Genomic DNA, 15,042 nt, shown 5'->3' with positions numbered 1-15,042 from the left:
GTGTAACGCGCGTTTTTAACCCGATTCAGCGTAACTGGAGCACAAGGGCATGCCTCGCTCGCGCTTCGTTTAGCAGAAATACTTCATCGTTCGCGTATCCTCGACAGGAATGCACATTAGTCGCGAAAACTCTTGAGCATCGCCTGAAATTTTCGCGCGAGATAGATTCGCGCGGTGTTAAAAAATCAGAATATTTATCCGAGAACGTTATAATCTACATTGCGACCTCTCGACGGATTCGCAATTGATTCTTCATTGGCATTTTGCACGTCGAGCTTAAACAGATTGAACCCTTTTAATAAATCTGACATATTAAAAATTTTATTTTTTTTCAATTGTCAAGGAAAAAATAAAAAAATTATAATGATGTTTATTGTGAATAAACGTGTTGTGCAACAAATTTTTCCCGTCCCACTTGTACAGACTTCGGACTGTCGGATGTATTTTTAACATTTTCTTAAAATACAACCGGTGTGGTTAAAAAACTTTGATGCACAGCACGACTTAGGAAAAAAATAAAAAAAAAAAGATAAAAAATAAAAGAAAATAAAATAACAAATAATATAATAATAATATTAAAAATATAAAAGAGGTTTGGTTTTGGCTTTTTTTTAATTATTATTTTCTTGTTTTGAGATTTGGTTTTGAATTTGTCTTTTTGTAATTGCTATTTTCTTGAATCAATGCGCGCGCGCAGCGCGCGCCTGTATTGTTCTAGTAAATAAAAAATTCTCCTAAGCACTTAACATCAGAAAGTTTCAGAAGAGAATAATAAATTATTATTTTATTAATATTTCGCAAAAAAAAAAAAAAAAGAAGGAAAAGAAAAAGTAAAAAAATTTAAATTAATATCTAAAAAATTACGAGAGTCTTAGTTTTTAAAAAAATAAAATACAAAATGCTTAAAAGACTTGTTTTGCTTAACGCTAACATAAGTTACGTCAAAGCGTCGTTCCATCCGAACGTTGATAATTAATTGCGCCGACGTCGCTACCACCGATCGAGACTGCATTTCATCGTTTTTGATCCGAATTCTAGCATAAACACCCGAGGGTTTAAATTACGGTTACGTCTTTGCAAGAAGCGCTAAGTACTCAAGTTTGCCGCCACTGCAACTTTCAACCCCTCTGTACGTAATACTATGCTATCGGGGCTTTTCGCTCGGTATACTGGCAAATGGCAGCCGACATATCATCTGCGACGGCATACGTAATGCAAGCTCGGTTGACACTCATTCTCCAGATAAACAATAGGGTTTGTTCGCGAAAGAGATATGATCCGAAATGTGGCCCTAAACAGATTTCATCCAACAACGTCACGCGTATCGGAAATTGTAAATTAAAGTAGGAATATTTAACACTTAATTCTAAGACAATCGCGTTAAGAATATTTCTTGGCCGTCATTATTAAAAAAAAAAAAATATATATATATATAAAAACACACCTCGTTTTATTTTAATTTCGTAACCAAAACAATTACGATTTAAAGTATTTTAAAGCAAATGCGAACGTAAGATCTGAGAATAGGCCGTCGCAAATAGCGGTGGAAGAATAAAGGATAGAACGAGTAATCGTGAAACAAAGGGGTTGTAACATTAGGCAGGGATATAAACTGCCTACACGCGTATACCTTTCCCGGTAAGAAGCGCTAATTACTTTTCCTGCACGTACGCGGGGGTGCATGTGTGAAACGGACGTGCGCAAAGTGCTGCAGCAATGTTATTCGCCGACGACAGATTCCTTCACGAGTCTAAGACCTAGCTTTCCCTTCACGAAACTGTTGTAAAAGTTCCACCTCAAATTATCGCGATAGCCAGCCGTAAGATTAGTAATTACAACCTTTTTATAAAAGCGATTAAAGTTTCGTAAAAGTTGCACTTAAATGCTAACGTGCCTGTACCTGCTTCGTTGCATAATTTCCTTTTTTTTTAAATTTAATATATTAATTAATTTCCTACGCGGTCGTGTGTTAGTTTTGCGAAATCAAGCCCGCGTAATTCGTACTTCGAGCTACGTGCGTAAGTGCAGTTGATAATTCAAGGGTTAATAGAGACGAGCGTAATGGCGGAGCCAGCACGATACATATATCGTGGAAACTCGTAACGGCAGGTTCCCCGGCCTGCTTGGGTAAAGCTGGGTCGTGGTGCTATCGATCTCCGCCCACCTGGAGACCTCTCTGCTCCTGCTCATAATAGATGGCTCACAGGATGAGCGTTAGGCCTCGGAAGGAGAATGGTATCGCAGGGGAAAAAAAAGAAAGAAAAAAAAAAGTAGAGATATAGAAAAGAAAAAAAAATGAAAAGGAAAAAGATAGATTATACGCGTTATATATACATATATGCGGAGGCCACGTATATACGCTTACAGCAAGTCCGTTTACTTTACTCTGAGAGTCTTTCACCTTCAATAATCGTTTTCTGGGAGTCGAGGGAAACGAATCCGCAGGATAAGGCCGGACCTACGAAACGAGTAGACGTGAACAAATCGATCGTGGCAAATTTATTTCGCGAAGAGGTGGGCGCCCCCGCTAATCGCAGAATCACGCGTCACGATGAACGTCTTCGCGAGAGCCGGTCGCGACCGGACGATGGCAGAAACCGTCCATTCACGCGAAAGATTAATTTCCCCGGCGTACGTGTCCCGTTGCGAAAGCCCGAGATTTCTTTTCGCGAGACGGTAATCTTGTATTTTTAATTAATGACGACACGTAGTAATAAAAGTTAAAAGATTTATTCACAAACTTCACCTGAATATTCAGAGATTATTCTTTTGATAAAAGACGGAAAAACTTGACGCTGCAGCTTTTCGTGCGAATTATACGAGTTTAATTATTTATTCGAATCGTTATTTTTTTTTATTTTTTTTATTTTTCTTTTTTTTATTTTATTTTACTGTTTCGCTTTTATTACGTTCCCTCGCGGTATTAACATTTGATTGTAGAGATGCTACTTAAAGCATTACCAAATTTGAAATTCAACTGACCGACTTTGAGATTTTAAATTCAAAGGAGAACCGCCATTTTGACCCCTTTAGTCTGCCGGCGTGGTGGTATTAAGCACACATATAGAGCTCGTCAAGTAGAATCAGAATATAGAAAAGTTAAGGTGTACTTAGGTAAAAAAAAATAAAAAATTAATAAAAAAAAAGCTTTCGTTCAAACATCAGCTTCGCAGTCAGATAATATCTTAAACCAAAAAAAAAAAAAAAAACAAAATCGTGTACCAAGTTGACGTAAATTCAAACGCAATTCCCGTTTAATTAACCCGACTTAAAAACACGCGCTACTAAAAACCGGATAAATTAATATAATTCCAAAAAGTGGCGTATCGTAATCTTCGACGACTCGCCGGACGAAATATCGTTCATCCGTCAATCTTTAACGGACATTACTCGTCTCCGTCGAAGCCGCTGTCGTTCGGCCCGTCCGCTGGCGCGAAAGCAAATTGATGACGTAGTATTTAAATAACGTTTTACCAGCGAAATAGGTATCGGGCGTTTCTCGATGGTGGGATAATTGAAACCGATCCTTCACGCGGACGTGCACGCGCCTCGGATAGCATGCAAATCCCACAAGGGGGTTTCCGCGGTACGTTCCGCCCGCGTAAGCTTTCCCCACTCTTTTATCTCTCTCTCTCCTCGTGTTACGTGTATACGCCAATGGTGCGGAACGTGTTGACGTAAAAGGGGTAAAACGAAGCCGGGACACGCCGGCTGGGAACGGAAAATACCCCGCAAGACGGCGCGGAGGGTAACGTCACCGGCGCGGCCGGCGGCGTAATAAAAACGTCCGCTCAGTGACGGGGTGATCACTTCCGCGGCTCGACTTTTACGGCTTTTTGCGAGTCTTCGATGTCGCCGGCTGTGTCGAAAGTATATTTTTATAGTATCGCAATTTTTCCGCACTGACGCAATAATAACTTCACACCGCCTCCGGATGACGCGGGTTGCCGTGCCATCGGAAATAATCGTAAAGGGGGTTTATCGTGAGAAAAAGAATGAGGGTTGAAATCTCTGAATCTCCGTTTATTGAATAACCTGCATTTCGCGAGGAATCATAGGTCTAGGCTTTACCGGGTAAAAGGCAGAGAACGTGATTCGGTGACTCATGCGTACCGCGTAAGGGTAATAAATAATTTAGCGGTATGAAGATCACAATTATACAACGAAAAAAAAAACATTTTATTCCCGCGGTGGATGATACACGTCATAATACACGTACATGTTTAATATGCGATTGTATTGGAAATCATTGATCTCGCTGGTTTATAGCACGTCGAGCATGCAGATACAATGCAATAGTTAAAAATTTAGGATGTGATATAAAATTAATGCTAATCGATACTCGGTCCGTTTAATGGCCAATTAACGCTCGCGAGAACCGAAACGATGCTGTTACTGTCATAAAAAATATACTCCGCGCGATTGTATATATTATTAAAACTGCTGGTCTTATTGCAATTATCGCAGTAACTTGAACTCGATATTCTTAAGACTCCGTTCATTAATCGAACTCTTAATTTCACCAAAAAATAAAAAAATAAAATAAAATTTCCCCAAAAATTCCCAAAATGAAAATTTTCACTGACGTCACGGTACCGATTGATTTACTTACGTTTCGAATGCCAGCGAAAATACACAAGGAAGAAAAAAAAGAAAAAAGGGTAAAAAAAAAAGAGGAAATGCGAAAAAGTGCAATGGCACCACGTCAGCTCGGTGCATTTTGTTGAGCGAAATATTGCGAAGGTTTATTATCGCGCGAGAAAAGCACGAGATGGTTTTCGCGTTATTTATATCTGCGCACGTAAACGCCGTTACCCGCGAATAAATTCGCGAGCGATGGGCATTAAAATGCGGATTCCCGGACGCCGGAGGGGAAATATGCGAAACGCGTTTATACCGCGCTATTCTATGCCGTCAAATATTTATACGCTGCGCTTTATCTTTTCAAAGGATTCGTACAGCTCGGGGAACGCTGATAAACGCGCATCGATCGACGCGGAAGAGAAAGACGCGCGTAAGCGAGAAAGTGAGACAGATATATATATACATAGCTGGTGAGTTGGAAAGTCTGATTATTTCTGCTTAACGAAGAACTTGGTAAACATCAGTTGCACAACTGTAGCGAAAGAGAGAAGCCTGTAGCATCGCGAAATCGCCCGTAGTGCGAAATTTCATCGACTCGTCGGTAAACTCTCGGCGGGTTCGATTAAAGCGCCGGGGCAGTTCAACTCAAAATGAAATAGAAATGTCCAACGCAGGCATCGTTTAACGCTTAACGTGATCGTTTGAGCTCGAGAGACTTTTGCCGAGGCTGCTTGTCGCGGTAATGTCCGCGAGATGGACCAGTTATGACGCAACGCGTTACTAAGAGGATCGTTTTAGGAATCGGAAGCTGCGATTAGCCGAAAATGTTGCGTCGCTTAACGCTCGGACGCCCGTTCTGATTGAATCGCAACGCGTACGAGAATTGGGATGCACGATGGGATTACCAGGCGCTAAGATCGGACTAATGTAAGCTGGATTGCTGTCGCAATACCGAGTAGAGATAGTCTCGAAACGCCGCGTCTTAGACTATTGAGGTGCTTAGACCTATTTAGCCTTGATACAATTAAACTGAACTCGTTAGATATTCGTCAGTTACGTGTATCATTAATATATGCGCGTAAAAAAAAATTTTTGATATATTGCTAAATACATTTTATTTGTAGTTTCTTAATTTTTGAACTAAAAAGGAAACGACACTTTTAATTTCAACTTTTATCAAAGCCGTGCACTCGAATAGTACTTCGCGAAAATCTAAGACGTAAAAATTAAAAAAAGAAAGGTCCTAAATGGCAGTTAAAATCCAACCACGCTAGAAGCATTAATTAAAGAGATTATAGAATATTAAGTCTTAATTACTTTTTAAAAGAGGTCAAACGCAGCATCGTCGGCGACACTGTATATAAAGTTTTTAGAAAGTTTCGGGAACAACGTGCTAGTCTGAAAATATTTTATCGCTTCTTTTTTATAATTTCTTATCGTCTTATAAGCACTTTTTATTTCTTATAAAAGGAATAGAAAAGGACCCTTTCAAATTCGTTAATAGCAAATTTGTCACTGACGATATTTTAAAATTGTAATTTTTGTTCAATTCACGAATTTATTTTTTTATTTTTTTTAAATTTATTTTTATTTAAATATTATATTAAGCAATTTGTCGTCAATTAGCTGGACGTTTTCAAAATATTGTTTGCTACGCGTGACGTGGTCCATATTATTACGCCGATTGCACAGAAATTGCGTAGGGCATTTTTCATTTTTACACAACACACCGGCGGCAACGAAATGCCTTGTCGGTGTAAAACGCCACGCGACGCGAGGCTAGAAACTGTCAGTCGTACGAGCGGGCGGCAAAAGTTCGCGACGCGGGCGACTATTGCAAAAATAGGTTTTTGAAAATTTCATTCAACGTCGCCGGCGGAAATGGCGCAAGCGACCAGCGTTTCGAAAAATTCAATTCGAATCTTACCTTTCTTGACATCCCGCGGCACCGTGGCCGACGCCGTGCCATTCTTCTGAAACAAACAAGCGAGGTCTTTCATAAAGAAAAAGTTGCAATATTGAGTCTTTGAAAAAGAAATCTCCGCGGTGCAATTTCGCGGCGGAACGAAAAAATATGATAACTGCCTGTGGCTCTCTCCATTCTCTGTATACATTTTTTCTATCCATTATACTAAAAATATATATTTCACAAAACTATAATCATAATTACAAAAAAGTGCAATAAAAATAAAATGCGTAATTTAGGAATAAAAATATAAGTAACTAAAATCGCGAGTAAACTTCTAAAGATTGTTCAGTTATATGTATATTAAATAAAAAAAAAACCCCTGAATTTCTTTAATATTTTCCAAAAAGTTAATAAACTTTTGTTTGTAATTCGCTCGCAATCACAAATGTGTAACCCAGCCAGAAACGTAGCTTACGACAGCGAGATTAGATTTAGCCATAAAATCTATTCGCCACCATCTGCCTTTTACGGTAATATGATTTGAATGAAAATTCGATTAGCGAGTGAGCAAGTGACCACATAAAAGCTCTTATATATAACATTCCCTGTCTAAAGCGAATTTCACGCGTGCATTCGTAAAAAGAGGACCGCTGACGATCCCACAATGCTATCTTATAGAAACTTATCGTTGTTGACTCGCGTTAAAAAATTAAAAAAAAAAAAAAGAAACCCTGTCGCTATAGAATTAAAATGTAACTCAAGTATTAAAAAAAAAAAGAAAGAAAAGCCCGTTGTTGCATTTTTGTTCAGAGCAGAGATCCTCGTCAAGTTCGACACGGAACTATTATGTCGCGTATGGATTTTCCAATACGTACCCCGTGTAATATTAACGAGCGACGAGGGACCTTCTGAAATTCGACGCGAAATACGCTCTTCATTGTGCAAATAATTAAATAGATAAATCAAAGATTACAGCGTGGCCGTCCTCAATTTCGCCGCGCACCGTAGTCGCATTACCGTGTTACATCGTGGATTTTGAAAATGCACAATCGTTCTCGGTATTCCCGAAAGCAGCCCGCGCGCCGTTCCGGATTATCTCGTATATTTATACGCGTTTTGCGGCTATCAGCGACTAAAGCTCATTATTCATCTATTTATCGTACCGCTCTCGATTGCAGTATCGAAACGCTAGCGCAATTATTACCGAGTGCGCATTGTACAAGCATTCGTTTAATAACATACTTTGAAAAAAAAAAATTTAAAAAAAAAAGATTAATTGTCGAAATAAATTGACTGTTCACAAATTGATTTTATAAAAATTTTAGTTTTAACTCGAAGTACTTTTTATTTTTAATTCGGATTTATTTTATTTTTGCAAAGTCAATAATTTGAAAAAAAAAAAGAAAGAAAAACATATATATATACACTTCTACATACAATTAATATCTAAATGTTTTAAAACGACGTATTTGATTTCACGCGATATTTCTTTTTATTCGTTCAAATTTAATAAATAATGTCCCGACGCCAAAATTTTTTTCATTTATTTTCATATAAGCCGCACAATGTTTCCAACTTTGGAATCGTATTATCGATCAGAGCGTATCTGGCGAAAGTTCACGCGAAAATAAAATACGAATCCTTTATACATATATGCGCTGCAAGAGCAAGTGCCGTGACGTGTGCACGATGAATGGGCAAAATGCGCGAGCGATAAAGAGATAAATCCACTTAAAACCTCATCCATTATACCCGCGCTTTCTTCCGCGGGCACTCGTGTTTCCCAGTTATTTAAAAACTGAAGAGATCCATTTCATCGTATGGCTCGCAGCCCCGCGGTAATCTCTACAGTTTCACAAGTCGGTGTAGCAAGCTCGTTATGCTTTTCTACGCGCAAGAAAGCACGAAGGGCAAGCGCACATTTGTGCCTGAATATTTTTATATTCCCCGCTGCAGAAGAATTAAATTTTATTAGACGAGCAGCGCTCTCATTTGTGTCGTTTAACAATCTAACCAAATTAAAAATTTCTTTGGCATTAATAAATTAAGCCACAGGACGTCCCCGTTTAAGTGCCATTTTTTTTCTTTTTTTTTCTATAAAGTTTTCACCTTTGAATAATATAAAAAACAAATTCTTATCCATAGAAAAGAAATACGAAAAGTCTCGACGTTATACATACTTTATCTGCGTACGTTTACAGCAAACACTGACGCAACCCGGTGTCCGCCAATAACAAGGTTACGCAGCAATAATTATTACCATCAACGTAGAGTTAATAGCTAGGGGCAATATGCCGATTGGTCAATATTTATTTTTCGACGGGTCGCGCACAAGTGCGCACATGCATATTAACTCGCGACCAAACGTCGGAAGTGGGGAAAAACGGAGATGAAACGCGGCGGGCAATTATTTTCAAAGGCGCATTTTAATTCGTGACAAGTCAATTAATTTCGCTGTATTTCGAGAGGTGTTAGAAAATATAATTAATCGAATTACTTTTCGCAAAGCGTGTAGCGCGAACGTATTTTCTGAAAAGCCGGGGCGACCGACGGTAGTTGGGAAATTCGTGAATTTCGCCATCCGAGACGGTGGACCGACCAACAGGTCTCCCGTTTTCCCCGAATCCGAGCATTTGTTCGGCCTGGCGACTCGTATAAATCGCGGTACGGCAAATGGAACTTCCGGGGAAACGCGCGAGGAACGTAGCCCATCGCGGTCGAAGGGTAGCCTTTTGTGCCCGTGCACTGGCCGACTTGTGTCGTCGATTACCACTCGTCCCTCAGCAGTCTATTTCGCGAGACATCACCGGGAGTAACTTACGTCCATGCCTCAAAGCTCGTTCGTCCGAGGACCGGCATGGCATTCCGCGCATCGCCGGAGAAATCTGTCGGTTAAATTACTAGAAGACCATCCTGTCACAGTTACATTATCGGACAAATTCCGTCGGATATAACAGGGTTAAAGCCAGCGTGGAGATATGCCGAGAATGTCGGAAGATAAATTAATTAAAAAGAAAAAAAATTAGAGAAAAAGTACCGTTAATTCGCTCGTATTCAGTTTCCCTAAGAATCTCGTGACTTTGAAAGATTCAAAGCAAATAACGGCTTAACGAAAAACCAATAAGCGGATATCGTATCCTTTTTCGCTTCCTTACGCGCTGCAAGTCGTTCATGAATTGTCAACAGTTCATGTTGACGAAAGCATCCCTCCCTTTCCCCCGCGAAATGCATCTCGCGATATATTTTCAGAGCGCGAGGAGAGAAAAGCGTTTTTGATTTCCGTTGCGCGGCTGCTCTCGGGGTCCCCGGGATCATTTTTCCTTCGCTATTTTTTTCCATCGACCGGATCGTAAAAGCGTAGACGAGCGTACCCGGTGAGTTTTACGCGAATAATTAAGACTCAGGCAAAAACATTTGCCACGGTTTTATCGACACTTCTGCTGTTGTCACAGACGAGTAGAGCAAGATTTAGTGGCGGCTGGCAATCCAACGGTAGAAACTGATAGTTCCATCCGTCGACGACACTGATTGCAGCAAATATCCTTGTTGATTTAGGGAACAGATCTTCGCCCGTATACAAAAACTATACTTTATTCGTTGTAAAAATCGCTTATATAATTTTTATTACGATTAATAACATAATTAATATTTTAAAAATAATTAATTAAAAAAAAAATTTTAAGTAGGTACTGTAATTTATAAAACAAAATTAATTTTTTTTTTTCTTTCCTTCTTTTTTTTGCGTACAATTTCAACGAACTTCAAAGCTTTGACGGAAATAAATAAACCGTCAAAAATTAATTGTACACGAGAAGATTATGCGGTAAACTGTGAGGATGGCAGATCCATAAACCTCGCACAGCACGATAGCTGCGCAAACGGTGGTTACATTTAAATTACCTTCCATTAATTAAGCGTTAAACTACGTTTCCACGTCGTGGAAACCGGATGAACGCGGTCGAGTGACGAACTGTCTTTTCGCTCGGCCAATAATTAGTTAATTAGTACCGATAGGTAATTTATTTCAGGCGACTCGGTGGAGATTCCGGCGTTCCGTTAGATTTCGTGTTAAACAGCGATTCAGCCCCGAAAGTTATTACTTGGCACGTAAAATTAATTTGCTCGGTCCCGAATCCCGACTGGTTCAATATTATTGCTGACTTTCCCGTCGATATCTCGCCCTAATCTGCGGCGAAGGTAGAGAGGAGGCGAAACTGCGGGGGATTCTAGTTGTGTCGGTATTATCTAAAGTTCGGTCACGCTTTTAAATGGACTGATCCCCATAGCTGCAGGAAGTGAAATCCGTCGAACATACGGCGCGTGAACGAAATAATGAAAGCCACAGTTTTCGCAAGGAAAAATATATTACCCTCAACTTCCAGAACAAATGCTTGTTTAATATATTTTAAATTGCAAAATCATACACGAAGTAGAATTTTTACGTAAAAAAAGAAAATTTAATTCAGCAGAGTCGAATAAGAAATATCCTTCCTCCCGTTCTCCCTTTTTCTATCTTTTAAACATTATAAAGGATTTAAATTACGGAAAGAGAATCGGAGTCACATTACTTTTAGCAAATTAATAACCGTGCTAAAATTATTTACTCAAATCGTGGAGAAGTTAAATTATGATAATTACCTCGCTTTGCTCAGGCAGGGAATATTTATTTCTTCAAAGTTCGAGCTTTAATGACACCAATTCAAGAAATATTATAAAAAAAATAAAAAAATAAAAAATAAAAAAAAATTATACTCGCAGAAGTTACGTTCGCGTGTTGCTGCTCAACAAAATATTAGAACCTTGATATTGAATTTAGTTATTTAATTTCGAGATCACTCAGCTGCGTATTTTGCATCGCGGACGATATTACTTTCGCGATGCTAAAAAGCTGAAACGCTTCCATGCGACGTTGACGTCGGGGGATATTCGAATTGTCGCTCGTTATCAAGCGGTTTACGTTAACCGCGCGGAAATGCAGCGCCAATTGCTACGTGTAGAAGGCAAGTAGTTAAATGACAATGCAGTGTCCCCGTCGTAATACTTTGAAGACGAGTTAGCATGGATCTCCGTAGTTCCGGATTAGATCTGGCTTAAATCTGGGTTATATTCCGGCTTTGACTTCGGTCGATGTAGATTTGCAACTAGGTCGAGAGAACTAACAAGAAATTCCGCTGGCTTTCGTAAAGATAATTTCCCGTAAAAATCACAGTCCCGTATATACATCTTCAACTATTTAATCGACTACTTTCTTACGAAAACAGCCGAGCCTTTACGACTTCGCGATTTACTTTACCGTTACCAGATCTACGCGGCTTGATTACCTTCGAGATTTTATCATATCGATTATTATCTTTAATAAAAATTGCGCATAATAACAGCGTTTCGTCCTGATGTTGTTTCGTTATAAAAAAAAAAAAAAATATGTAAAATACTAATACGAAACGTAGCGACGTTACCGTATGATCGCGACGCTGCTTAAACGTACCCGTGTGGAAATTGATTCCCACCGTTACCTAATAATTTACTAGCCGATTCGTGGTTCATCTTCGTGGCTGTCCAACAAAACTGTCCAGCGATCTAGCAAGCTAGATATCTAAACGTTTCTCGCCGCATTACTAATTTACTGCGCGTCCTGACCTATCTAACGCGTGCTCGACTGCCGAATCCGCTGTTCGTTGAACTCGCAGATCGCCGCGGTAGTGTGAGTACGTACGTGTGTTGACAACTGGCCGGCACCTTGCGCTCGAAATTCGCTAGGTGGAGGACGCTCGGGCGACGGACGGTAAAAACCGGTTTGCCAGACAAATTCGGCAGTAGACAGCCGCGGTAGTATTAGTACGTGCGTGTGTTTTCATCGGTCTTCGCTTTCTAAGTTCGTAAGGTGGAGGACGCGCGGGCGGCGGACGGCAAGAACAGGTTGCCTCGACGAATTCGGTAGTCGAGCGAACGTTGCGTGAGGTCAGAACAAAACAGTAAACAAGTCCGAGGCAAAAAACGTTTAGACGTCTATTTAGAAACACGATCCGCGCTGGACAGTGAGACTAGACGATCGATACTGAACAGATTTTGTTCCGTTTTTTTTAATGACAACTGAATTTTCTAAAGATGGTCACTAAATGATAAATACTTTCTTATAATTTTCTTTTAATTCTGCGCGATCTAACTACAAGCTACAAAATCATATAAGCTAGATAAATTTTCACTCTGATATTTGCAATTCCGGAATAAATGTGCAAATACATCAAACGTTAGCCGACGTATAAAAGTACGAAAAACTTCGTTTCTGTATTCTCTATTGTTTTATTCATTTCCGTTATGTGTCTCCCAACAGTAGTTTACGAATCGTAATTTTTTTTTTCTTCTTTCTTTTTTTCTACGTACAAAAATTATCTCGAATCTGTCTTGTCCTTTCGTGAAGGGTCGTTCAAACGTTCCGAATCAGAATTTTCGAGAGTGGTCGTCAAGACATTCCCCCTTGGCGGGTTCTTAAGTGCCGACGATAATGAGATCGGCGCCGTTACAATACAGGAACTATTATTATGGCAATTTAGATAATCTTCGTATGTGCCGCGTTTTACGAAGAAGAAAGGCGTAATTGCCAGATCGCGGTGCCTTTATTAGATTTAAATTCCTTCATTTATATGTTAATCGCCGAGATTCCCGGCGTGTCGAGCGAGGAGATTCTTGGCGTTCTCGAATCTTGAAAATCAACCGCCTCCCGTAGACACGGACGCGGACTCGCGTTTATCGTCCCATTATTCCAGGGCAAAAGTTCCTATGCGTATATTTGCAAATCGCCGGACGAAGGGAGGGAGCCTCTCGCGTGTTAGAAATTAATGCACTTAACGCGACTCGGTTGAATCGCGGAAGGCGTGCTGCAGCACCCCCGGGAAATTCCGGGTGAAAAACATGTTTTAAGGACGGCGTCGCGCCAATAAAACGGCCCCGGAACGGGTAAACTTTTCCGGTCGTTTTGTCCCGAAGTCAATGCCAAAGTTCGTCGAAAACAAGTTATTCTCACATTTTCGGATGTTAATTGAATCAAACGCGAGGTTTACGAGTCTTCTGAAATATGTCACGCGTTGAAATTGAATCCTTTTAAATTCATACTTCGAATTGCGACGTGTACCGGGGGCGTTCGCGATAATTACGAGTGATATTCAGGGGGGATATCTCTTGTCAAGCGCCATGTATAAGCTGTACGTATAAGTGTCGAGGTAGACCGGCCGCTTAATTTTGCGACTTCGGTCTCTTTGATCGTCCCGCACACGAGGCGAGGCTGAACCGCGTTATTTTTACCCCCTCGAGGCACACACGCGATAGCGTTAAGAGGGCGAAGAGGGCGGCGAAGGATAAGGCGTGCTTGCCGTAATCGAGTGAAACGTCAAACGGGGGGTGGTCCTAATTTCACGGCGATAACCGGGCCGAACGCACGGAGGATGGGTGGGGGAGGGGGAAATCAAGTAAATTGCCATGAAATAAATCCCCGTTAAAAGTGTCTCGGTGCGCGCAATCTGGGATTTATTGCGGGCCGCCTCGTCCTCCTTATTCGATTTTCCTGCCGATATGAGCACGTCAAGAGCAGGAAGCACGCCGGTGGTGTCCCGATTGTGCGCATCAAGAAAATAAATTGCGGGGCTATAGCAGAATACGTCAGGGAAAATATCTCACGGCTCTCCGCGACCGGGCGAGTCCCGGAAAAAAGGGAGGGAAAAAAAAAAAGAAAAAGAAAAAAAAGACCTCGACATCTCAGCAACGCCGTCGAAATCCGATAGAAACCGTATGAATATTGCGCGGCTCGTTAACGATAGGACTGTCGACTGCTAAATGAATCCCTTCTCATTTGAAATTTATAGCGTATTCAGAAATAAAAAAAAAATATAATAAATAAGCAAACGAACGGGAGGTTCCTTATGTAAATTCCGCGATAGAATATTCGGCGGAAAAGATACTCAAGGTATCCAATGCAAAACAATCTGGTTTGTTTCATTAACTGATGATAGAATTACCGGCGGGTGCCTACAATCTCGAAACCTGACTCCTCTCTCGTAGAAAATAAAATAGTCTGTTACATCGGAGTATAATAACTATCCGATATCGATAACGTGCATCAATTTGTTTAGCGATGTATTTTATTACAACGCAATGGAGTTACGGTTTATAAATTATTTTATAACACGAAAACTCTCGTTCGAAACATCGAAACCGCGCGGAAATGGAATTACGTACGTACTTAAATCAGTTATGACAAAACTGCTTTTACAGAAAAATGTAAAAAAGAAAAAAAAAAGTACCCAAAAAAATGTATATATAAAAAATGCAATTAATAATTTTCCATACGCGAGTTTCGTGTATCTACGAAAACGTTAGGATCTTCACGCAAAGTTGTTCTTACGTATTTATTCAAGTGTCGTATTTATCTTTCTCTTTTGGAGTAGTTGTCGTGCATGTAATTACCTTCAATTCTAATTATTTTAACTAACGCAGAGGAAGAGAGAGAGAGAGAGAGGGAAACTAACTAGTTAGTTCAAATTTGTCAACGTCGCTCG

General features: G+C 40.1%; 1 protein-coding gene across 1 annotated transcript in view; it reads right to left on the bottom strand.

Annotated features, from left to right (window-relative positions):
* The window catches only part of LOC139108044 (neuronal calcium sensor 2), a 92,218-nt gene that overhangs the window by 58,524 nt on the left and 18,652 nt on the right, over nucleotides 1-15,042 (bottom strand). Inside the window, exon 2 of the mRNA XM_070666051.1 lies at nucleotides 6,512-6,557. The gene's annotated coding sequence lies outside the window, so the exon portion shown is untranslated. The remainder of the gene's footprint in view (nucleotides 1-6,511; nucleotides 6,558-15,042) is intronic.

This window comes from Cardiocondyla obscurior, linkage group LG01 (assembly GCF_019399895.1).
Source record: "Cardiocondyla obscurior isolate alpha-2009 linkage group LG01, Cobs3.1, whole genome shotgun sequence".
Lineage (NCBI taxonomy): Eukaryota > Metazoa > Arthropoda > Insecta > Hymenoptera > Formicidae > Cardiocondyla > Cardiocondyla obscurior.
The sequence above is the reverse complement of the archived record's forward strand: the minus strand, read 5'-3'. Positions and strand labels throughout refer to the sequence as shown.